This window comes from Panulirus ornatus, chromosome 2, assembly GCF_036320965.1.
Source record: "Panulirus ornatus isolate Po-2019 chromosome 2, ASM3632096v1, whole genome shotgun sequence".
NCBI classification, from domain to species: domain Eukaryota; kingdom Metazoa; phylum Arthropoda; class Malacostraca; order Decapoda; family Palinuridae; genus Panulirus; species Panulirus ornatus.
Genome location: NC_092225.1, coordinates 53,240,530 through 53,264,596, shown reverse-complemented (window position 1 = coordinate 53,264,596; position 24,067 = coordinate 53,240,530). Strand labels below are relative to the sequence as shown.

At 42.5% G+C, this 24,067-nt stretch overlaps 1 protein-coding gene across 3 annotated transcripts in view; it reads left to right on the top strand.

The window, feature by feature from the left end:
• The first annotated feature begins 301 nt into the window (after nt 1-301).
• The window catches only part of LOC139756437 (uncharacterized), a 69,438-nt gene continuing 45,672 nt past the window's right edge, over nt 302-24,067 (top strand). The window contains exon 1 of one of the 3 annotated variants that reach the window (XM_071675891.1): nt 302-516. The gene's annotated coding sequence lies outside the window, so the exon portion shown is untranslated. Of the gene's footprint in view, nt 517-15,392; nt 16,234-16,936; nt 17,084-24,067 lie in introns of those variants that run through there. The other 2 variants (XM_071675882.1, XM_071675900.1) reach the window with 2 other exon arrangements.

Here is a 24,067-nt window from a genome sequence, read left to right as displayed (position 1 = left end):
TCGGAACAAGGGAAGCTATACTAGGTGAAAATAGCAATTCTTTTTACATCATCTTCGTGGATGAAGACGTTTGCGAAACAAATTTGTTGATATTCACGGTCAGGAATTGTTGATCTCGACGGGAGGAGTCATCTCAGGTGTAGCAAAGTTACAAATGCTTTTATAAAAAAAAAAAAAAATCGCCAGCAACCTTCCCACAACTAAAGCAATAACTTTAACGACCGTTGACCCTACTGCCACCCAACACACGGGAGCTTGTCCAACCCGACCACCAGTCCTGGCTGGGGGTGGACGAGGCAGTTGACCCTGGATGACGTCAGGACAATTGTCGTTACATTAAGAGCAGTGGCGATGCCTGATCGTGGCAGACTAAGTGTGTGGCCGTACGTGACCGTATTATGTCATTAATTACCTCGTCAGGACAACAGGATTAGCTGCGCCTTTTGTGTGGTCCAGCCCCACAAGCAACAGGAGTAACGGTTGGAGACTTGTGGTCCAGCCCCACAAGCAACAGGAGTAAGTATATAGATTTTGAGATTTTCTCCGCCGTCTTTTGTCAATTATGGTTGACGTGATTCTCACGCGATGTGAGAATTCTCCAGATAATTGGCCCTTTTTTTTTTTTCATGTGGTTTTGCTAACAAAAACATGCCAGCTTGATGTTCACGATTTCGTTTCAGTCACTTCTTTGGTAATATGTATTTTGGTGATGCATGCAGGAAATTTTTTGCTTTGCGCCATTTGATTAATAACTTATACATTTCAGATGGTGTCAATAATTCTGAAATATACGTATACTTAATGGTCACACATATATATCAAATGACAAGAAAAACTGATTGTTCGGAAGAAACTCTATGGTTATGGAAATAGCTTACCAGACATATTAAAGTATTAGTATACTTGTATGCCAGAAACAAAGCTGGAACCCACTTGTTATCCTTCGTTATAAAATACGGAGATTAAAGATACACATAGTTTGGTTAACGTTAGCTGTAGCTATGCACAGTCTTATCGCATTTAACAGTCATACTTTAGAGCATAGCATATAAGTTATAGATCATTTCTGAAATGATCAAAACATCGAGAAAAGTATAGTTTAGTCGCGATGTATTAGATATTCCAAGAGGTTGCAAAACATTTACGTCCATGTCGGAAACAGACACCGGAACCTTAACCCCATAACCCTGGTTAAGGCTGTTGCTTGTTTGGTTTCGTTAAGTGTTGTTTGCGTGAGTGGTTTATACCCCCCCCCCCCCCCCCCCCCCCCCCCCCCCCCCCCCCGCAGACAGGACAAGTCTGTATATTGTATCCATTCTCGACGACTAAAAAAAAAAAAAAAAAAAAGTTTACAAGTTTGTCCCTTGTTGCTTCACCTCGCATCACTCCCCTCAAAAGAAAACCACATCACCAGAATTAACCTGAAACTTTTGACAGTTCAGTCTGTCAGTTGAAGCTATGAGCCGTTATTATACGGGACTTCCTTCTAAATGGGTTTGTTCGTTTCATGGTTAATCCTAAAAGTGGCAGTTACATTTGTTTTTTTGATGCACTGTTGGGTAGTGTTCCATATGATTTTCATCGTAATACGAATGAGATTTTCACCGATTGTGAGTTTGTACTGGATATCTTTTTATTACAACTCATTATTTTTCACGAATTACTAGGGCTAGTCGATTGTTTCTGTTGCCTATATAAACATAGACTTTAAAAGATCACAATTTACAATGTCTTTTATAGTTTCGTAAGTTTCAGAGTGGAGGATAGGCTTCATCATAATGTAACATTAACCCCTCAGCATGACGGTATGACTAACCTATGATGACCTGACCTTTGACCTGACCATTAAGGGTAGATCTTAGGTCATTTATTTCAGTCACACCAGAGTGACTCGCGGTGAATTATTTCTGAAACTGATATTGGTTGCTGAACATCAGACCTCTGTGTCTGCTGAATATATGCATACAGTGATAGTGAGTGAATTAGGCTATTCAGGCTGTTGAGAAGGAAATAACGTGGAAATAAGGGATGATTTCCGAACTTAGAATAAAAAAAAGCCCCCTCGGCAAATATTTCGTTACCCCCACCCCCTTCCGTCACGCTGAATAAATTTTTTAAATGAATATAACAAATTGAATATTTTCTGCATCTGTTATGTTGTGCCGCCCTTAAATATGGTAGTTTGCTATACGTTTTCTTTGTATATTGTCAATTGATATGAATTGTTAACTTTTCATATGCTTAATGAAAGACGATGGGTTTGAAATGCTTATTAGATAAGCGATTGATTATCTAGAACGTATGAATGCGAAAATAGATCGAAATTTTGGAGAGCAGTGGTATGTTTACGTTAACGTTGTCATTAACACACGCCCGACAAGTTTGTAAACCACTGGCTTGGTCCTTCCGCAGGTGACCAGGGCCAACCAGATTCATAGTGAGAGCGTACGTGGTCTTAGAATTATACTAAGATCTGATGGTGTTTAAGATTTTTTTTTTCAAGTGGTGAATATAACTTGGCGTTAGCGGGCTTACTGATACTGGCATTCACTAGGTCGAGAACTTGAGCAACCAGCCACGCCAACCAGTCTGCATTCTGACTAGGCTGTACATCGGATATATTCAAGACGAGTTTTCGCAGAGCTGCTACGTAGACTGGGCCAGTGATGACATTTAAATGAGGTGCTAGTGAATTAATTTAAGGGAACCTTATATATATATATATATATATATATATATATATATATATATATATATATATATATATATATATATATATATATATTGTGATTAGTCGCTGTCTCCCGCGTTAGCGAGGTGGCGCAAGGAAACAGACAAAAGAATGGCCCAACCCACTCACATAAATATGCTTAAACATAAACGCCCACACACGCACATATACATATATACATATGTACATATTCATTCTTGCTGCCTTCATCCATCTCGTCGCCACCCCGCCGCACATGAAACAGCATCCCCTTCCCCCGCAAGCCCGCGAGGTAACGCTAGGAAAAGACAACAAAGGCCACGTTCGTTCACACTGTCTCAAGCTGTCATGTGTAATACACCGAAACCACAGCTCCCTTTCCACATCCAGGCCCCACAAAACTTTCCATGTTTTACCTCAGACGCTTCACATGCCCTGGTTCAATCCATTGACAGCACGTCGACCCCGGTATACCACATCGTACCAATTCACTCTATTCCTTGCACGCCTTTCACCCTCCTGTATGTCCAGGCCCCATCGCTCAAAATCTTTCCCACTCCATCCTTCCACCTCCAATTTGGTCTCCCACTTCTCATTCGCTCCACCTCTGACACATATATCCTCTTTGTCAATCTTTCCTCACTTATTCTCTCCATGTGACCAAACCATTTCAATACACCCTCTTCTGCTCTCTCAACCACACTCTTTTTATTACCACACATCTCTCTTATCTTTTCATTACTTACCTCACACCCCATATTGTCCTCAAACATTTTATTTCCAGCACATCCACCCTCCTCCGCACAACCCTATCTATAGCCCATGCCTCACAACCATATCACATTGTTGGAACCACTATTCCTTCAAACATACCCATTTTTGCTGTCCGAGATAACGTTCTCGCCTTCCACGCCTTCAACGCTCCCAGAACCTTCGCCACTCCAACACCATGTGACTCACTTCAGCTTCCATGGTTCCATCCACTGCTAAATCCACTCCCAGATATCTAAAACACTTCACTTCCTCCAATTTTTCTCCATTCAAACTTACCTCCCAATTGACTTGTCCCTCAACCATACTGAACCTAATAACCTTGCTCTTATTCATTTTTACTGTCAGCTTTCTTCTTTCACACAGTTTACCAAATTGTCACCAACTTCTACAATTTCTCACCCGAATAGGCCACCAGCGCTGTATCATCAGCGAACAACAACTCTCATCCGCAACAGACTGCATACTTGCCCTTTCTCCAAAACTCTTGCATTCTCCTCCTTAACAACCCCATCCAGAAACAAATCAAACAACCATGCAGACATCACGCACCCCTGCCGCAAACCGACATTCACTGAAACCAATCACTTTCCTCTCTTCCTACTCCTACACATGCCCTTCATCCTTGATAAAAACTTTTCACTGCTTCTAACAATTTACCTCCCACACCATATACTCACAATACCTTCCACAAAGCATCTCTATCAACTCTATCATATGCCTTCTCCAGAGCCATTAATGCTACGTACAAATCCATCTATTTTTCTAAGTATTTCTCTCATACATTCTTCAGTGCAAACACCTGATCCTTACATCCTCTACCACTTCTGAAACCACACTGCTCTTCCCCAATCTGATGCTCTGTACATGCCTTCACTCAATCAATACCCTTCCATATAATTTCCCAGGAAAACTCAAGAAACTTATAACTGTAATTTGAGCATTCGCCTTTATCCCCTTTGCCTTTGTACAATGGCACTAAGCATGCATTCCGCCAATCCTTAGGCACTTCACCATGAACCGTACATACATTGAATATCCTTACCAACCAGTCAACAACACAGTCAACCTCTTTTATAATCAATTCCATTGCATTACCATCCAAACCTGCCGCCTTGCCGGCTTTCATCTCCCGATATGTTTTCACTACCTCTTCTCTGTTCACCAAACCATTCTCCCTGAACCTCACTTTGCACGCCACCTCGACCAAAACACCATATATCTCCCACTCTATCATCAAACACATTCAACAAACCTTCAAAATACCCACTCCATCTCTTTCACACTTCACCACTACTAATTATTATCTTCCCATTAGCCCTTTCACCGATGTTCCCATTTGTTCTCGTGTCTTACGCACTTTATTTACCTCCTTCCAAAACATCTTTATTCTCCCTAAAATTTAATGATATTCTCACCCCAACTCTCATTTGCCCTCTTTTTCACCTCTTGCACCTTTCTCTTGACCTGCTTCTTTCTTTTATACATATCCCAGTTATTTGCACTACATCCTAGCAAAAATCGTCCAAACGCCTCTCTCTTCTCTTTCGCTATCTTACTTCTTCATCCCACCACTCGCTACCCTTTCCAATCTGCCTACCTCCCACTTTTCTCATGCCACAGCCATCTTTTGCGCATGCCGTCACTGCTTCCCTAAATACATCCCATTCCTCCCCCATTCCCTTACGTCATTTGCTGTCACCTTTTTTCCATCCTGCACTCAATCTCTCATGGTGCTTCCTCACTCAAGTCTCCTTTCCAAGCTCACTTACTCTCAACACTCTCTTCATCCCAACATTCTTCTTTTCTGAAAACCTCTACAAATCTTCACCTTCGCCTCCAGAAGTTGCCCCTCTCAGCACATTAACATCCAAAAGTCTCTCACGCGCCTATCAATTAACACATATTCCAATAACGCTCTCTGGCTATCTCTCTTACATACATGCGCATACTTACGTGTGTTGGAAAAAATCACAATTTTGTGCGTGATCAAGTATATTCCTATGAGTCCACGGGGAAATTGAAACGCGATAAGTTCCCAAGTACACTTTCGAGTAATAATCACATCATTAGGGGAGATACAAGAAATCACTTGTTTTCCATATGGCGTCCTAGCTACGTCTCTTCGTTGTATATAAACTGACTTATATTTCTTTCATGTATCTCCCCTGATGTGATTATTACACGAACTTGGGAACTTATCGTGTTTCTTTTCCGGGGGCTCGGAGGAATATATATATATATATATATATATATATATATATATATATAGTCATTTATATATCATACTTTGTCGCTGTCTCCCGCGTTAGCGAGATAACGCAGGGAAACAGACGAAAGAATGGCCCAACCCACCCACATACACGCCCACACACGCACAGTTACCTACCTATACATACACAGACAAATACATACATACACATGTACATATTCATACTTGCTGCCCTTAGCCATTCCCGTCGCCACCCTGCCACTCATGAAAAAATGTCACCCCCTTCCCCATGCGCGCGAGGTAGCGCTAGGAAAAGACAATAAAGGCCACATTCGTTCACACTCAGTCTCTAGCTGTCATGTTTAATGTACCGAAACCACAGCTCCTTTTCCACATCTAGGCCCCACACAACTTTCCGTGGTTTACCCCAGACATTTCACATGCCCTGGTTCGATCCATTGCCAGCACGTCGACCCCGGTATACCGCATCGTTCCAGTTCACTCTATTCCTTGCACGCCTTTCACCCTCCTACATATTCAGGCCCCGATCGCTCAAAATCTTTTTCACTCCATCCCTCCACCTCCAATTTGGTCTACCACTTCTCGTTCCCTCCACCTCCGACACATATATCCTCTTTGTCAATCTTTCTTCACTTATTCTCTCGATGTGACCAAACCATTTCAATAAATCCTCTTCTGCTCTCTCAACCACACTCTTATTACCACACATCTCTCTTACCCTTTCATTACTTACTCGATCAAACCACCTCAGCACATATTGTCCTCAAACATCTCATTTCCAGCACATCCACCCTCCTGCGCACAACTCTATCCATAGCCCACGCCTCGCAACCATACAACATTGTTGGAACCACTATTCCTTCAAAGATACCCATTTTTGCTTTCCGAGATAATGTTCTCGCCTTCCACACATTCTTCAACGCTCCCAGAACCTTCGCCCCTTCCCCCAACCTGTGACTCGCTTCCGCTTCCATGGTTCCATCCGCTGCCAGATCCACTCCCAGATATCTAAAACACTTTACTTCCTCCAGTTATTCTCCATTCAAACTTACCTCCCAATTGACTTGTCCCTCAACCCTACTGTACCTAATAACCTTGCTCTTATTCACATTTACTCTCGGCGTTCTTCCCACGTATTCCCAGCGTTTCGTGAAAGGTGAGTAAAAGGGGAGGGAGCGGGGGTTGGAAATCCTCCCCTCCAGTTTTTACTTTAGTAAAATAAAGAACGGAGGATGCGGCCAAGTGAGGATTTCCCTGCTAAACTCAATCCTCTTTTCTTAATGTTATTTTGCTAATGTGGGTAATGGCGAATATATATATCATAGGGTGGGGGAGGAGGCGAAAATCCTGGGAGCCTTGAAGAATGTGTGGAAGTCGAGAACATTATCTCGGAAAGCAAAAATGGGTATGTTTGAAGGAATAGTGGTTCCAACAATGTTGTATGGTTGCGAGGCGTGGGCTATGGATAGAGTTGTGCGCAGGAGGGTGGATGTGTTGGAAATGAGATGTTTGAGGACAATGTGTGGTGTGAGGTGGTTTGATCGAGTAAGTAATGGAAGGGTAAGAGAGATGTGTGGAAATAAAAAGAGCGTGGTTGAGAGAGCAGAAGAAGGTGTTTTGAAATGGTTTGGGCACATGGAGAGAATGAGTGAGGAAAGATTGACCAAGAGGATATATGTGTCGGAGGTGGAGGGAACGAGGAGAAGTGGGAGACCAAATTGGAGGTGGAAAGATGGAGTGAAAAAGATTTTGTGTGATCGGGGCCTGAACATGCCGGAGGGTGAAAGGAGGGCAAGGAATAGAGTGAATTGGATCGATGTGGTATACCGGGGTTGACGTGCTGTCATTGGATTGAATCAGGGCATGTGAAGCGTCTGGGGTAAACCATGGAAAGTTGTGTGGGGCCTGGATGTGGAAAGGGAGCTGTGGTTTCGGGCATTATTGCGTGGCAGCTGGAGAATGAGTGTGAACGAATGGGGCCTTTGTTGTCTTTTCCTAGTGCTACCTCGCACACATGAGGGGGGAGGGGGAAGGTATTCCATGTGTGGCGAGGTGGCGATGGGAGTGAATGGGGGCAGACAGTGTGAATTGTGTGCATGGGTATATATGTATGTGTCTGTGTATGTATATATATGTGTACATTGAGATGTATAGGTATGTATATTTGCGTGTGTGGACGTGCGTGTGTATACATTGTGTATGGGGGTGGGTTGGGCCATTTCTTTCGTCTGTTTCCTTACGCTACCTCGCAAACGCGGGAGACAGGGTGGTGAGAGTAAGTGAGCTTGGGAAGGAGACTTGTGTGAGGAAGTACCAGGAGAGACTGAGTACAGAATGGAAAAAGGTGAGAAAAATGGAAGTAAGGGGAGTGGGGGAGGAATGGGATGTATTTAGGGAATCAGTGATGGATTGCGCAAAAGATGCTTGTGGCATGAGAAGAGTGGGAGGTGGGTTGATTAGAAAGGGTAGTGAGTGGTGGGATGAAGAAGTAAGAGTATTAGTGAAAGAGAAGAGAGAGGCATTTGGACGATTTTTGCAGGGAAAAAATGAAATTGAGTGGGAGACGTATAAAAGAAAGAGACAGGAGGTCAAGAGAAAGGTGCAAGAGGTGAAAAAAAGGGCAAATGAGAGTTGGGGTGAGAGAGTATCATTAAATTTTAGGGAGAATAAAAAGATGTTCTGGAAGGAGGTAAATAAAGTGCGTAAGACAAGGGAGCAAATGGGAACTTCAGTGAAGGGCGCAAATGGGGAGGTGATAACAAGTAGTGGTGATGTGAGAAGGAGATGGAGTGAGTATTTTGAAGGTTTGTTGAATGTGTTTGATGATAGAGTGGCAGATATAGGGTGTTTTGGTCGAGGTGGTGTGCAAAGTGCGAGGGTTAGGGAAAACGAGTTGGTAAACAGAGAAGAGGTAGTAAAAGCTTTGCGGAAGATGAAAGCCGGCAAGGCAGCAGGTTTGGATGGTATTGCAGTGGAATTTATTAAAAAAGGGGGTGACTGTATTGTTGACTGGTTGGTAAGGTTATTTAATGTATGTATGACTCATGGTGAGGTGCCTGAGGATTGGCGGAATGCGTGCATAGTGCCATTGTACAAAGGCAAAGGGGATAAGAGTGAGTGCTCAAATTACAGAGGTATAAGTTTGTTGAGTATTCCTGGCAAATTATATGGGAGGGTATTGATTGAGAGGGTGAAGGCATGTACAGAGCATCAGATTGGGGAAGAGCAGTGTGGTTTCAGAAGTGGTAGAGGATGTGTGGATCAGGTGTTTGCTTTGAAGAATGTATGTGAGAAATACTTAGAAAAGCAAATGGATTTGTATGTAGCATTTATGGATCTGGAGAAGGCGTATGATGGAGTTGATAGAGATGCTCTGTGGAAGGTATTAAGAATATATGGTGTGGGAGGCAAGTTGTTAGAAGCAGTGAAAAGTTTTTATCGAGGATGTAAGGCATGTGTACGTGTAGGAAGAGAGGAAAGTGATTGGTTCTCAGTGAATGTAGGTTTGCGGCAGGGGTGTGTGATGTCTCCATGGTTGTTTAATTTGTTTATGGATGGGGTTGTTAGGGAGGTGAATGCAAGAGTTTTGGAAAGAGGGGCAAGTATGAAGTCTGTTGGGGATGAGAGAGCTTGGGAAGTGAGTCAGTTGTTGTTCGCTGATGATACAGCGCTGGTGGCTGATTCATGTGAGAAACTGCAGAAGCTGGTGACTGAGTTTGGTAAAGTGTGTGAAAGAAGAAAGTTAAGAGTAAATGTGAATAAGAGCAAGGTTATTAGGTACAGTAGGGTTGAGGGTCAATTCAATTGGGAGGTGAGTTTGAATGGAGAAAAACTGGAGGAAGTGAAGTGTTTTAGATATCTGGGAGTGGATCTGGCAGCGGATGGAACCATGGAAGCGGAAGTGGATCATAGGGTGGGGGAGGGGGCGAAAATTCTGGGAGCCTTGAAGAATGTGATTATGTCGAGAACATTATCTCGGAAAGCAAAAATGGGTATGTTTGAAGGAATAGTGGTTCCAACAATGTTGTATGGTTGCGAGGCGTGGACTATGGATAGAGTTGTGCGCAGGAGGATGGATGTGCTGGAAATGAGATGTTTGAGGACAATGTGTGGTGTGAGGTGGTTTGATCGAGTAAGTAACGTAAGGGTAAGAGAGATGTGTGGAAATAAAAAGAGCGTGGTTGAGAGAGCAGAAGAGGGTGTTTTGAAATGGTTTGGTCACATGGAGAGAATGAGTGAGGAAAGATTGACCAAGAGGATATATGTGTCGGAGGTGGAGGGAACGAGGAGAAGAGGGAGACCAAATTGGAGGTGGAAAGATGGAGTGAAAAAGATTTTGTGTGATCGGGGCCTGAACATGCAGGAGGGTGAAAGGAGGGCAAAGAATAGAGTGAATTGGAGCGATGTGGTATACCGGGGTTGACGTGCTGTCAGTGGATTGAATCAAGGCATGTGTATGGGGGTGGGTTGGGCCATTTCTTTCGTCTGTTTCCTTGCGCTACCTCGCAAACGCGGGAGACAGCAAAAAAAAAAAAAAAAAAAAAAATATATATATATATATAAATATATATATTTTTTTTTTTTTTTTTTTTTTTTTTTTATACTTTGTCGCTGTCTCCCGCGTTTGCGAGGTAGCGCAAGGAAACAGACGAAAGAAATGGCCCCCCCCCCCCCCATACACATGTATATATATATATATATATATATATATATATATATATATATATATATATATTATATATATATATATGATCCTATGAGTCCACGGGGAAAATGAAACATTTTAAGTTGCTGTAGATGCTCACTCAGGTCTGTGGATCATATTGACTTTCTAAGGTCCTCCTTTCTATGTATGTAAATGCCGAGGTGTCACACTGTTAGGCCACTTGCCACTTTCATCAGGCATAAGCAGCCAGGGATTCTCTCTCTCTCTGCGGGACCGTCCCTCAGAAGAACGTCTTCGTGATATGATGTCTGTCATCTCGCTGTGCCTGGCGTAACGACCAACACGACTCTTGCAAATTGATGCATGTCGATCATGATGGACAGCCTCTTCTCTGCCACGTTGATGTATTGGTATACAGAGCAGGTCGCGGGTGGCAAGGTGAATGGCTCTCTATAGCTATGCGCAGAGCATGAGGGTCACGACGGGTGGCAAGGGTAGAGTTTGGGACGAGTAAAAAGTAAGGGGACTTTCCACAGGTCGTTGGTAAACATTTCTCGTACGTGTGTTCGGTCCTGTGTAGAAGATGCTGGTCCAACATTACTGCGTTGCTGCTCTCTACGATGGGGTTATCCCAGCGGCTTTGGTCGATGGATAAGCGAGGAGGCGATGTGTACTAGTTACCTTCGACCTGATCCCGTCTGTGGCTTCTGGGTTGAAGTTAGGATCGTACACATCTTTGAAGCTCCACAGGGCTTCCAGCAGTGGAAGACGAGAAGGTTGGAATGGCAGTCTGGAATGCCGGCAGCTTCGTGATACCTAGCAGAATATCAGGTTGGGTTGCGTCCTTCCACAGAGCTGCGTCAAACAGGAGAATTAAAATGGTCGTACGCGCAGACCCCACTGTTTTGTCATATTCACCCGAGTCTGTTACTGTGGAAAGATCCCGAAAACCTCGGGAAGTTGATCGGTCTTTTTATGTGCAGTAACAAGGATGGTCGTGCAGCCTAGGATGCACCGAGCAGAATGCTGTCTACCTGGTTGAAATTCTTGGAAGACTGAATCAACACCATAGACGCCCTCTGCTTCCTTACTCTGTGTTTAACCTTACATAAGCTGACTCGGCTTTCTTTAGGCTGGAGATGGTGACCTTTGATTTGGAAGGGTTTGTACATTGGCTTTTAATGATGATGAGTTGACATTTAAGTAATGAATAGGTACACGATTAATTTACAGGAATATGATACTTTGATATAAACAAAACTAAGAGTAGTCTAAGCTCTTTGCTTGCTTAGTTGTGCCCTTGTTCAAGGATTTTTTTTCATGATAACAGGGGTTAGGTATGTGACTATTCTTGTGTCTGTCTGCACGAACACTGGTTGGTACAAGGCGATTGTGGTGACGGACGGCGGTCAAAGTGTGTGGGACGTTCGGGGAGGTCTCGGTGACGGGAGGAGGTGGTGTCAGCAGTTTTATGTCAATCTGCCATGTACTCACAACAGTCCTTTTTTTTCACACATTCATCCAAATTCGGTCACCAGTCTTCGCATTTTTTTTTTTTTATTCAAATCTGCCACTATTATTGTATCATAAAAAAATAAATCTGACTCGCTTCCTAGGCCCTTTCATCTGCCTCAGACGGCATACTCGCCCCTCTCTCCAAGACTCTTGCATTTATCTCCGTCACCACCCAATCCTTTCATAAGTTGAACAACACATCCCTGCCGCAGACCGACCTTCACTTGAACCATTCATTCTCCTCTCTTCCTACACGTAGACATGCCCTACACTCTTGATAAAAACTCGCTGCTTTCCTCCTACTTCATATATTCTTTGGACTCTCCACAAGGTACCTCTATTATTCTTGTCATGTGCTTTCTCCAGATCCATATATGCCACATACAGATCCATCTTTTTCTGATTCTTTTCCTCGCGTTCTTTAAAGAAAACACCTGATCCACACATCCTTTACCACTTCTGAAACCACAGTTTGATGCTCTGTGCATGCGTTCACCCTCTCAATCAATACCCTCCCATACAACTTACCAGGTATACTCAACAAACTTGTACTCGCCTTTAACATTCTTGCCATTATACAGTGGCACTATACATGCATTCCGCCAATCCTCCTGCACCTCACAGTGATCCATATATACAGTGAAATTACTTACCAATCAACCAACAACACAGTCACCTTTTTTCTTAATGCACTCAACTGAAATACTATCCACTGTAGCCTCATTGCCACACATCATCTTACGTAAGGCTTTGACCACCTCTTCTCTCTTTACCAACCCATTCTTCATGATCCTCTTACTTTGCACACCACCCCGACCAAAACGCCTTACGGCTGCAACTTTTGTCATTGAACACATTAACGAGTCCTTCAAAATACTCGCTCCATCTCCTCACTTAATCACTACATGTTACCACATCACCTTTTGCCCCCTTCACCGATGTTCGTTTTTTTTTTTTTCTTGTTTTACGCGCATCATTTTCCTCCTCCCAAAACCTCATCTATTTTCCATAAAGTTTACCGATACTCGCTCATCCCAATTCTCATTTGCCCTCTTTTTCAACCCCTGCACCTTCCTATCGACCTCTTGCCGCTTTCTCTTAAACATCCCCCAATCATTTGCACACCATCCCTTTAAGTACCGCCCAGACGCCTATCCTTGCTCTTTCACCAGCAACTTTTCTTCTATTCATTACCAAGTTAATTTGACGAACAATGTCTCTGAGGTGGATAGATAATGCATGAGCTCTAGTCTAATGTCTCTTGATTTATTCGCCGGCCCCAACCAGTGACGGCTGGCATATTATACTCTGGTTCTCTCTATCTGTACCCAGTCCTGATGATGTAATTATACGAAAGAGCTTCCACTTCCTTGTAGTTTAAGGTGCATCTTGTGTATATACTCGTTACGTCTAGCCAGTCTCTGGTTTTGCCGTTCAAAACCACACTCTGCTTTCTTCCGGTAAGCCAGTCACTGATCCATGTACAGAGTTCTTCACCGATTCCGTGTGCTTTCAGTTTATGTAAGTCTCTTGTGAGGTACTTTGTCGAAAGCCTTTTCTGAATTTAAGTACACTACATCAGACGGTATTTTTTCGTCCCAATTTTGATAAAATTAAAAAATTCCCGCAAATTCGTCAGGCAGGATCTTCTACAGTGGAAACCGTGTTGGTTGTCTGATATAATTTTGTGTTCTAGAAACGTGACAATTTTATATTTTGTTCTTTCCATTGCTTTACCTAACACTGATGTAAGGCTAGTTTGGATGATAGTTCAGTGCACACTTTTTGTCTCTTTATATAGAGGAGTAACATGTGCTAGTTTCCAGTCATTTGGTTTCTCACCATCCGTTAGAGACTTGTTGAATATCTTTGTTACGAGGTGTATCAGCTGTCTCCCGACCTCTTTTAAAAATCTTGGGGCTAAGTTATCAGGGCCGTTGGATTTGGTAGGATTTAATAGGTCCAGGTATTTAAGTACTTAAGAGCTTTATATTTCCCTAACCTTGTGATTCACCATGCCACGTAACCTACAACCTGGATTCCATATATCATCAAGTAAAAGCTGAGTATTACTGCAACCTTTGTATCAACATTAAGCATGTATACCACAACACGGAGCAGAATGTCACGATTTCATTCCAAACTGAAGCGTTACGTCGCGCAAGACTTCAAGTGATCGTTGTAAACTTTTTTCCCCCCCCGGTTCTGTACAGAGTAGAATCGTTCCGTGCCCGAGTGCTGTTCTAGTGTTCACTTTAAAGATGATATAGATTATGAGGTAGCCCTTGGATCTTTTCAGTGTAGGCTATGCATTAAGGTCGTTGTGTAGAAAGTACACCACCCACCCTTGCCCCCCACAACCCGTATAAAAGCCTTTTTGAAGTAAAACATTAAACTTCTCCGGTCCACACAGCACAGACGCTACCTTGCTATGCCTTGTGTTTTGAAGAGAACTTTTATAATGTATTCTGAATGGTCCCGTTTTCTCTCACTTCTTTGTAAGTTATTTGATATTACTCCGCACAGCCAGCCAATGCTTTACTCCGACTAGACGGTGATTCAAGCTATCCTTATTTGTTTCCAAGAATTATGATGTACACCATTGCTTAGCTTATTAGCGATAGATAAGGGAACTGGGAGAGTCGGCAGTTTTAACGGCTTGTGTCACTAAGTACGAGGCAGGACGAAGCCTAACAGTGGAGACTATTCTTCTTATTATTATACAACATTCTTCATGAAGGTTATACACATTCTCTGTTCTGTTCACTGAAGAGTTAAGTGCTACATTTTCGCTTATGACCACACTTGATTTACCAAACAGAACGGTTGTAGAGCATTCCAGATGCCATATGGCCTCTTGACGTACAAGATGAGCTTATTCATAAAAACTCGTTTACCCTTAAGTTTGCTGACTTCCCATAACTAGTCACAGATGGTACCTTATATCCTCGACACCATCCATCCCTTCTTTAGGCTCTTGATAAGAACCATACCACAGGCTGTCTTAGGGTCAGTCTCTCATAAAGTCTGAAAAGCAGGTCTTCACTTGGTGTTGACGTTCCGCCTCCAGCTTCACTGGGGCAGAAGCCCTCTGCTCCACCTGTTTGAAATATATTTTTGATAAAGGAAGATTTCATTTACATCCTTCGACCACGAGTACAAGCAGTCACAGAATGGGTAGTGTTTTGGTTCTTTCCCAACATTAGATGGTACTAGTACGATTTTTTTTTTTTTTGGCCGGGGTTAAGTTTTATCGAATTAAAAGTAATGCAGTAAATAAGGAACGACTTTGATTTACTTCCTCCTCAATTAGGTGTGACTTGGTTAAATTCTTGCGGTCAGTATCTCGTTTTCGCAAAAAAACTTTTATTTTTGAAAACTTTTCTTGACTATGTGACGCAGGCAAGAACGATCGTCAAGAATATACCCTACTTCTGGCGCTTATTGCAGTAGCAAACAGCTTATTGGCCTGGAAGACCTACGCTGACGGGTGGTACGGGTTAGCCATATTTCTTGTGATCGGACATACATACAGCTAACACAACCCCTCAGAGTTTCGGCGGGGTTGATGCTCTTGAGCCGCAGAAGTCTGAGGTCATACACGAACTGAAATTTCTGACCATATTCCAGCAAGGGTGTTGCATCATGAAAAAAGAGCAAGACTTTACGGTGTTACCTTCCGTCACTTTCACCATGTGTTGCCGAGGTTTCTCAAAAAACATATGGAATAGGCTATTGTCTTTCTATCTTATGTGAAATATGAACGGAAACAATACGTACTATTCTTGAAGAAAAAAGTAAAACGGAATATTATTCAGAGAATGCGAGAGAAGCGTTGTTGTTGGTTTATAAACAAAACGACAATTGGCAACTGATTCCACGTGCAAGGAGGAGTTCCAAGCTGTGGTGTGTCGAGCAATGAATAGTGGGTCACAGGAGTCGCTGTGGCGAACGCTGGGTGTGAGAGTGAATTCTCTCGGTCAGCTCGCCATATCTCGTGCTTATCCATGCATAATTACAGGAACAATTGTCGTACAGGGAATAGACAGCACTTGTGGAAAAGGCGAATTGTATCGTGTAACGGAGCAATAACCGTGAAAGAAATGTGTGGAATATGTTCACCAAATCATGTGTCCTCATAATTCCGAAGAGATTATATGAACAACCGTCATCAAAAGCTACAAATGCATCTTTGAAGAAGGAGAGCGAGTGTTAAGTGCCCAGAAAAGGTCTTAAGAAAAAAGCGTTGGATACCGTTGGTCTGAGCCTCGCCGAGTGCAGGAGAGAAATTAAACCACAGAAAGTGAAACTTCGTCGTCTCGTCGCCTCCTGGTGCAGGTAAAAGTTTGTGGTCAAGTGATGCTACACTACTGGAGATGTAGGGTTAAGGGTTTCAAGGGAGAAGGTCATTAGGTAACGTCCTGCTAACCTAATTCTCATTATAAATATGTCAAGTTATGATAGTATATCGTAGTATTAGTGCATGTATTTATGAGTTTTGACGGTATGGTCTCCCATTTCCTATTTTTTGTCAGAATGTTATATAGGGATTATTGAAGGAACATGTATTATTAATCATAGCATATCAGCTGGGAGGGTAAGAGTAGTCAACTTTTCTGGCCTATCTTGACCCATGAGTATGACTAGAATAATGTTTAACCAATACTCCAGCACTGGATGTATCTATTACGGTTGGATGGTTAGTGACGACATGAATAAACATTACGAGGTTGTCTCAAGGTAGCTGACGAACACTCATGATCATTTGAACTTTATATAATAGCACTGACGAATGTTTGTTGTACCAAGTAGATGAAATTGCTTAGGAAGTCAAATTCATGAAAGCAACATGCTTAAGGGCGTAGACACGCATAACTCGCACGTGAGCACACCGTTCAGGTAAAGGGACCTGTCTACTACAGGGACACTTAACGAACGTCACATATACACGCGTAGACTCGAGGGAGACGGACACACACACACACACGCACACACGTCGCCATGCGCACCAGTTGTTCGCAGCGATACCAAACTCTGCTGAATAAGAAAAACGTCATCAATGTGGACGAGTTTGGGAGGGACTAGAGTTGATGGGGACGCTACACCTGCCAGTCGTGTTCTTCATGCACCTGCTGCGGTATGAGACGTGATCACTCCCTGGAATCAGCACACTAGACGTTCGTTCGTTGTGAGTGTACTGTATAGGCTTTCTGTGAATTATATGTAAGCCTCAGGTTGGCAAGTAAACTCTGAATTAGCTGCCAGTGGTTGATGTTTGTTAGCTCGTAACACCTTTTTATGAAGGGCCAACCTTTGGCATGTCTTGTGTTAGTATTTTAAAGTGAATCATCAAGGAAACAGCATCTACTCTGGTGGTGCTGGGTTGGGGTTTGAGATGCGATGGATTTGTGCAGTCGACACAGATATAAAGTGATGGTGCAGTACAAGCCACACCCCGCACTAGTTCTTTGGAAATGTGTCCTTGATGAACCGTAAATCTGGCTGGAGACCATGGGGTTGTGGGGGAGAGGGGGGACTTGGGAAGGGGCCAGGGTGGTGGCTAGAGACAAGAGGCTAGGTTATAGGCGACAGATAATGGGTAAAGGAGAGGGAAGATCGAGACGGGAGGGCAGAATGATTCTAACCTAGTTGATTTAGAATGGGTTTAAGACAAGGGTTAGAGAGGAAAAGTTGCAGATGAGGAAGGAGTTGGGATGACTTAGCAGAAATTGCAGAAATTCCAAGTGTTCGACAATCATTCAAACTGGCAAGGTTAGGAACCATGTTGGTACTAAGTACCCAAATTGCTGCCATATTTTTAATGCCATAGATATAAGCTAATCTTTTCTTGAAACAGTTTTAAGTACATGATTACAGGTATGGAAAACACTAGAATGATAATCTAAGGTAAAGGTACAAATTCCAGAATTTGATTTTCAATGACACGAGGTTACTGCAAATCTCCAGTATATATTCTAAACACAGGGATCAAGTAAGGTAACCAGAGACTTAGTGAATATATTATTGCATTGAAATATACAAAAGAGCATTTCCAATACAGAGGTTATTCATTAATTCACTCACTATTAGGTATATAGATAGTCAAAGTCCAAGATGTATCCTGTGACTACTATAAAAATTAAGTAGCCAAAAATTGTATATCATAGTGTAAACCTTTGCGCGTTAGAGGTGGTTTGAACGGTAAAAAAAAAAGGAGAAAATAACGAGATAAAAATTTGTTCTAAACTGAGACTTTTGTCTAAGGCGTCATGAATAAGACTGGCATTGGTGGCGACACGTGGCTTGGGAACACCGAGTTTGGGTTGGAAAATATAAGATTTGCCATCGTAGGTCTGGAAACATAGTCATGGTGATTTCTCTCCAGTTTACATACCTTCATTATCATCTAACCTATTTCATTGTGGTTATTAATAAAGGCGAAATCATATTTTTTCATAATTCTTTTATGATTACCAAATGTTATTTAATGAAGTTTTTGAAAGCCTTTTACTTAAGTGTATACTAACGGACTTGTTTTTGAAAGGACAGTAGTTTCTAGTGTTTATATTTGCTGTGATTAAAAGATCTGATTGGATGTGATAATGTCTTTGTAAAAATAAAACCAATCTAAAGCAGGTTAATCTATTGCGAGATAAAGACCTGCCCATTATGTATGTACAATATACTGATACAAACGAATACCAAAACATTCAAACAGCAAAAGACCAGTGGGTCCAAAGGAGGCTGTTTACGGTAGTGGAAGAAAACAGGTACTCGTGGATTAGTGTGGTAGTAGAAAGACATGTTTCACAAAGGATAACTTGTAAACGTTTCATAAAGTTAAGGAGGCGCAAGTATTCTCAGTCGTCGATTGGAAGCAAAATGTTCATTAGATTTATGATTGATCGTATTTGCACTGCTTTCCAACAACTCTGATTGCTAAAAATCCGGATAGAAAAACGTACTTCTCATTCGAAGTAATGTTTTGACCACGAGCGAAATCAGACGAATCTCTCCTTAACTAGCTCGTTAGATCGAGATGATCGAAGTCTTGAATGATTTTGATTACCTGTATTAGCTCATCTCTTAAACTTCTCTTTTCAAAGATAATTGTATTTGATTCGTTCAGTCGGCTTAAGAATAGTTTCTCTGGTTGGGATCATCTTGGTAGTTAGCGTCGGCCCTCTTTCCATCCTGACTTATGTCTTTTCTCAAGTGGGTGACCAAAAGTGACACAGCACATCGAAGATAGGGACACACTAGTGAGCTGTAGAGAGTGAGAATGATTCCCCTTGAATTCGAAAAGCTTACCAATGAGTCCCTTGATTTTATTTACTCTTTTTACTGCTTGTATGGCGTTAGGTCACTTCAGATTATTTTACAACCGAGTCCTTTTCCTCATTCACCTCTTGTAGCTTAACAAAATTTATAATATACCTTACCTTTTCAATTTTACTACCGATATGTTTGCCAGTCAATTCAAGGCTGCAGATGTTCAATTTTCTGTCGTAGATTTATTTTCCAGCTTAGTATCGTCCGCGAATTCCAATATTTTACGATGCGGCCCATAATCAATATCTTTATACAGGAGAACAGGTCTCGAGGTATCCCTAAGATACACACCACTTCTTGCAGCTAATCATTCTGACGCTTGTCCAATTATAATCACTGAACTTTGCGACCTGTTTACAGTCCTCTTAAATACCGTTTTCTTAGGTTTGTGTCCAGTCCCTGCTCTGCTATATATCAGTCCCTGTTGTTTGGCATCAAGAATTGCTGGATACCATCAGCATTTTGTTCATCTTATAAAAAATGGTAAAGTATTACAAGTGTGTCACCGCCAACTGATTGCAATCTTAGCCGCGGCGACTGGAAGGCTGTGCTTCAAGGTCACAAAGGATTGACAGTAGGTGATACACAAGGGATCGAATCCGAAACTTGTCTTGATGTGGGATTGAATCCAAAACTTGTCTTGATATGGGATTGAATCCAAAACTTGTCTTGATGTGGGATTGAATCCGAAACTTGTCTTGATGTGGGATTGAATCCAAAACTTGTCTTGATGTGGGCACAAGGCGTCTAGGATCACTGTTCGTCGTTGTTTGACCTTGGGCCATGTGTCTGTTCGTCCGTCCGTTCATCGGTTCCTTGTTAATCGTCGTGTTATCTGTTGATTTTCCCTAAAGATAATTTGTGGCAAACTTTCGACGATTTAATGAGAGGAGCATAACTGCGCTTAGAACATAAATGTTTCGTATTGCCATTCCATTGCCCAAGATGGCCGGCGTTCTCATTATAGAAAACAATGAAATTATTAACGGACAGCTTAATTGATCAGTTTGTTTATACATGAGGAGAATGATCCAATGGAGGAAGAGTTTGACGTAAAAATCAAATGTGCATCTGTTGGTTATACATAGTACAGGACTAGATATATGCGCGTGAAGTGTTTGCCGTGCGCTAAGGGGGTTGGATGTTGCTGTACATCGTTTTATTTAGAATGCATTAGAATGATACATATTATATAGTGGTAAATAAATCAGTTGCATTTGCATATGGTGTAGGATGTTTGGGTAATTCGTGAACACTTGACTACAGATGGCGCGTCAGTGGGGCGGGGGGAGGAAGGAGGATACAGGTGTCTTTTCTGCCGTCCGATCTCACCAGTCAGCGTGACTGTGCATCAAGTGTGACTGGCATATGCAAGATGCACTTTCCGAAACTGAGAGGGGAAGCTGCAACATCATGGAACGTACTAAACTACGACAAACAGGGGCTGGTTGCACAAGTGGAGTAGCAAGGACAGGTCTGGCTATGGAGGAAACACCTTCGGCCATCCTTCCTCCTAACTATCGGGTCAGGGGCAGGCCAGACGGACCATGTTTGTGGCACTGAAGTTCCTGGGTCTAGTGTGTGTGGACCTCGCCCTGGGCATCACGCGGGCATATTTATATATACCTACCTTGACCAACAGGTCTGGGGAGTAAAAAGAAAGAAAAACTGGTTATTTTGTCGACGCGGCACCCGCCGGGTCAAACAGTATTTTGCCCCGACTAGTTTACTTTCCTTGATAATTCATCTTTGATTCATCCACTTCTCCCGTATATGAGATTTCTCCAGATCGTTGAGATATCATACGATCATGGATTATGATGAGCGGAAAGATGGGAAAGGTGCTCCCGTCGCCGTCTTGTTAGTGTAGGCAGTGCTGGGTTAAGACCAGTCAACCTCCAACCACGGCACTACGGCCTCACCTTACCTCGGCCCGTCCCTTGAGGCGTTCCGCGTGGAAAAGCGGCGTCAGAAATGAATTAGTCGGCAAAATAGCGCTGGATGCACCAGCCTCGGCAAAAAAAGGAAAAAAAAAAATCTGTACCAGAAGGATAGAAATTAGACACATGATCCGTTCGTGTCAGCATGACATAGCCAAACCAAATGAGCAACTAGCGCTGTTGACATGCATAGCGTCGGCCTGAGGCCCCTGTGTTGCATGAGGGAAAACCACGATGATTGTTGTTGACGAACTATGAGGATTTATTCAGTTGTTCCCTCCCATATCTCGCGGTACTGCTGCATAACCTGACATTAACGAGAGGAAGACAGCTATAACTATATTAGTCTCAGTTGATATGTACATCGTATATTAATTCATGGTTTTATATCGAGGTTTTCCGGAGAGCCGGTCAGGTATTATTTTTTTTTTGTCTGGATCGAGGTTATGCTGGCTAGGCTTACCAGAAAGACCTTAACATATTTTTATTTCTTCGCGAACAAAGATATTCCGGGTTAACGGAAAAGGATGGTTTACACGTGGTTTATTGCTGGTTTAATTGGTAGTTTACGCCCTGGCCTCTTTGAGATAGTTTTTAGAGTACGTAAGGATTTTTTTTTTTAAATCTACTCTAGCCATCCTATGATATAATTTAACTACATCTGGAACGTTCTAATGCAGCGGTATAAGAAGCGACCTTTCTTGCTGCTACAGTCGATTTTCATATAAAGAATGGTGACTAACAAATTTCGGGTATTAAAGAAAAACCAAACCTGTGCGGCTTGGGAATAAAGATGACACATATTCTGAAGGTGGATGGAATGTGCGTTTTGTTGTGACCGACGACATCCGGGTTCCCCCGAAGCCCATGACCATTACAGGGGGAGTTGGTTAGCACTATCTTAACCTGGGTAATCTCCCGGAGAGAACGTGACGACACGGGATCCAATAGTATTACCGATGCGACGAGATGTGGTGGATAGAAACTGTTGGCAATGAGCTGGCGTGGAACCCCCGAGCCCCCGTGTTGACACATGATCATTTGTTTCCATAAGAAAAATGTATTTATAGTCAACGTGAATACAATTGGCGTCACTTTTGAGTTTTCATCTAATTTTGAGTTATCGTATCGTGAACCAGCACCATACAGGTGATTATAAATGATGTATTTATTCATTATTGTATTTATAATTACCCCACGACTAATTTCTGTAGACTCTCAGTGATATAAACTTTTCCTTGCTTACTCGCCGTCTCCCGCGTTATCGAGGTAGCGCTGGGAACAGTCGAAGAAAGGCAGTATTCGCTCAAGTCACTGGTCCGAAACTACAGCTCCATGTCCGCAACCAGGAACCCATAGAACCTTCCATGGTTTCCGCCGGCCGCTTCACATGTCCTGGTTCATTCTAGTGACAGCACATTGTTCCAGCTCACTCTGTCCCGTACATGCCTTTCACCCTCCTGCATGTACAGGCCCCTATCACTCAAAATAATTTTCATTCCATCCTTTCGTGTCCAATGTGGTCTACCCCTTTTACTTGTTCCCTCCATTTCTGACACCTGTCTTCTTTGTAAACCTCTCCTCACTCAGCACATCCTCTTCAGCTTTCTCAACCCCACTTTTTACCACACATCTTTCTTACCCTTATATTTCTATTAGATCAAACCACCTCACACCACATATTGTCCTCAAACATATCATTTCCAACACATCCACCCTCCGTAATTCCTCATCTGTGTATAGCCTCAGTCTTGCATCTAAACAAGATTTTTGGGAATACTGTGCTTTCAAACACACACACACACATACACACACACATACACACACACACACACACACACACACACACTGTGTGTGTATATATATATATATATATATATATATATATATATATATATATATATATATGCCTGAAGGTTGATGTCCTTGCTGAATATGTTTGCAGATGATGCTGAAGTCATGAGTGAGGTTAAAAGTGAGGAAGATTACATTAACTCACAAGGGGGTCAGAAAAAACTCCAAAATTGTTGCTATACACGTGGGTGGTGACATTCATCCCGAGTGAATGCAGAGTAACGAGGATGCAATGCAGTGTAAGAAGGCTTCGATATGAATATTGTTTAGCAGGTAATAAGCTGGAGGAGTCTGTGTATGGCAGAGTCTTGGGTGTAGACGTCGCCTCTACACGTTTTTAAGTAGGGAACCTTGGGAAGAGATGTAATGAAGTACTTTTATAGTAGGTTGTAAATAAATGGAATGAAATGAATGATGAAATTGTGGATGTATACAACATAGAGAGGTTTGATAGCTCGTATGATGGAGAAAATTGGAAGAGATGGGGGTGCCACGAGTGTGACATTCCTCTCCTTACATTACATAAAGGTAATTACATAGTATTATGACCGCAGTCTTACGTCCTATAGATTACATAACCTCTTACACCACAAACCTTGGTCATACCAGGCTGAGCTGGGGTACATTTTTCACACCCTCAATACTTTCACACGCGCTTACTTTCACAAATGCTTATTTACACGTTCATGCAAACTCTGTTAGCTCACCTATGCACTTTCACCTACTTTCACTGGTTCATGCCCAAGTGCACACACGCACACCGCGCAAACACATACTAATATAGCTCTCTGGAGGCTGATGGAGCAAGTATTATGGAGTGTAGGTGCTGACGAGGTAGGCTGGTGGGCCCGCGAAAATTCTTGGCAAAGATCATAGAAAACGACAGCTTTTGAGGGGATCCCTCGAACATTTCAGCTCATGTCGTCACCACGAACAGTGTGGTTTTCCCCCCTTGCGTTTGTGCTAGTGATGGCGCCGCATGAGCAAGTCGTAGGCTAGAAGTGATCTGCATGCTTGACTGCACTGTTGTAAATTAGTGTAGGATT